This window comes from Penaeus monodon, chromosome 9, assembly GCF_015228065.2.
Source record: "Penaeus monodon isolate SGIC_2016 chromosome 9, NSTDA_Pmon_1, whole genome shotgun sequence".
Lineage (NCBI taxonomy): Eukaryota > Metazoa > Arthropoda > Malacostraca > Decapoda > Penaeidae > Penaeus > Penaeus monodon.
The window spans coordinates 42717227-42719726 of NC_051394.1; the positions used below are offsets into that span (position 1 = coordinate 42717227).

Sequence of the window (2500 nt, forward strand, 5' to 3'; positions counted from 1 at the left end):
TCTCTCTCTCTCTCTCTCTCTCTCTCTCTCTCTCTCTCGACCTACCTACCTACCTACCTGCCTACCAACCGTCCTCCACCTGCCTTCCTCGCACCTTCCCACTTTCTTCCACCTTCCTCCCTCCTCCTTCCTCACTCTCCCCTTCCACCTCGCTCCTCCTTCCTCTTCCTCCCTCCTCTCTCCTCTCTCTTCCCTCTTATTCTTCCATCCTACCTCCCAGGGGAAATATGAGGCTTAACACACGATGGACCCGCCGTCAGCCGTCCGGGGCCCCCGCACGCACCTGCCGAGGACATCCACGGGGAGGCGGACCCACTCACCTGTAACAACATCCGGGCAATTGAAGAATCGCTTAACTTATAATAGCCCTGGTCTGTCGCCGTCCACGCGACACGATGGAGTCGTTTGGATAAAAAGGAAAAGACGGCGGGTTAGATTGGATAGCGCGTGAGAACGAACGAACCTTAAATATCGTTTTTGGTTTTGTGTTTCGGTGTGCATGCTGTTTAATCTGCTTGCCACTTCATTTATTATTTGATCGGATTTTATCTACTTTTGTAAACGACTTTTCACTTCTTCACGTATATAGGTTACTGACCTGGATTTTTTTTTATTTAGTTTCTATCTGATCAACTAGTTATTTCTTCAATTGTAATATAATGCTTTGGATGTTTATGTGGTCTTTTATTTGAAATCAGACGCTTTTGTTTCGCAGAATTTCTCAGACATGACGAGAATTGTTGGAAGCCAACGGTGCCATTCCAAGCCTCGTTATAATGGGATCATTTGTATTCCCAGCGGTTTTTGAACGCTGTGCAACACATGGCCGGAGCCACGCTAAGGAGAACGAAACTTTTTTTCTTTGTGTGCGCATATTATTATTGTCGTTGGAATGTTGATGATGACGATATTCGTCGTCGTCGTCATCATCGTCGCCGCCGCCACCGCCAGCACTCGTCTTCAATCACCCTCATCACGCCATCAATCACCATCGATATCACCATCATCACCGTCATCGTCATCATTATCATCACCATCATCATCACCATCATTATCACCGTCATCATCATCATCATCGTCACCATCTCCGTCACCATCTCCGTCACCACTACCTCTTGCATTAACATCATCATAATCATTAATTTCCAATTCCCGTAAAATCGCCTCGCTAGCCCCTTCTTTGCGGCCGTGAGAGATGAAAGTCAGGCGAAGAATTCCGTGTGAACTTTGTCCATTAAGGTCTTACGATGGTGCTTCTTTGTCTTAGTTAAGTTCTGCGATGATCTTGTGCCTTCCCCTTCCCCCCTCTTCCCCCCCCCTTCTCCTTTCTCCTTTCCCCCTCCTCCCCTTCCTACGCCCCCTCCTCCCCTTCCTACGCCCCCTCCCTTCCCTCCCTCTCCTCCCACTACGCCCATCTTTGCCCCCTCCCCCTTCCTTTGCTCCGCCCTCGTGCATGAGAGCCCCGAAGGGTGGGAAACTACTGCATGGAGGAGTGGGATTGGTGGGGGGGGAGGGGTGATTGTTTAACTGGAAAGGAAAAACAAAGAGGTTAGTTTGGGCCTATCGTGAAAAAAACGGACAATGTATGGAATTTTTATTACACTAGATTGTGCGTTCGTGAATCTCATCTGGCTTTTTTTTCTCGTTTGTGCAGTGTTAAGCCATTGTGATTTTTTGGTAATTTTATCGAGGGAAAAAAGGAGAGAATGAGGAAATGTTCAGCTAAGAGGGAGAACCGGGCGGAGAGGAGAGGAGAGGAGAGGAGAGGAGGAAGAGGAGGAAGAGGAAGCAGCTGTGTAGAGAACAAAAGGTCGGAAGACTAAGCGGAGGCGGCGAGTTCGAAGAGTCTAGGTGGGGGTCACGTGATCCCACAAAAGGCCTAGGCGGGAGGTTGAAGGCTAGAGGGGTGGGGGCGGTATGTTGGGGGATGGGGGAGGAGGAGGGGGGAAGGGGAAGGAGAGGTGGAGGGTGTGATGATGAGGGGTAGGAGAGGGGGGACGGTATGTTGGAGGATGGGGGAGGGGGAGGGTATGAAGAGAGGTAGAGTAAGGAAAGGAGGAGAAGAAGAAGAAGAAGAAGAAGAAGAAGAAGAAGAAGAAGAAGAAGAAGAAGAAGAAGAAGAAGAAGAAGAAGAAGAAGAGGAGGAGGAGAGAGGAGGGAGGAGAGGATAGGAAAGGGGGGAAATGGAGAAGGAGAGGGAAGATAGAAAGGGAGGAGGAGGAGGAGGAGAGAGGAGGGAGGAGAGGATAGGAAAGGGGGGAAATGGAGAAGGAGAGGGAAGATAGAAAGGGTGGAGGAAGAGAAGGAGGAGGAGGAGGAGAAGAAGAAGAGAAGAAGAAGAAGAAGAAGAAGAAGAAGAAGAAGAAGAAGAAGAAGAAGAAGAAGAAGAAGAAGAAGAAGAAGAAGAAGAAGTGGTGGAAGAGGAGAGGAATGGTGAGGGATGGGGATTACACGAGAGATGATCGGAGAGAGGAAGAAATGCAGTTATACCAAGGATAGA

At 49.2% G+C, this 2500-nt stretch overlaps 1 protein-coding gene across 5 annotated transcripts in view; it reads left to right on the top strand.

Moving 5' to 3' along the window:
• The window catches only part of LOC119577179 (transient receptor potential cation channel trpm-like), a 151191-nt gene that overhangs the window by 90099 nt on the left and 58592 nt on the right, over positions 1-2500 (top strand). The window lies entirely within an intron of this gene.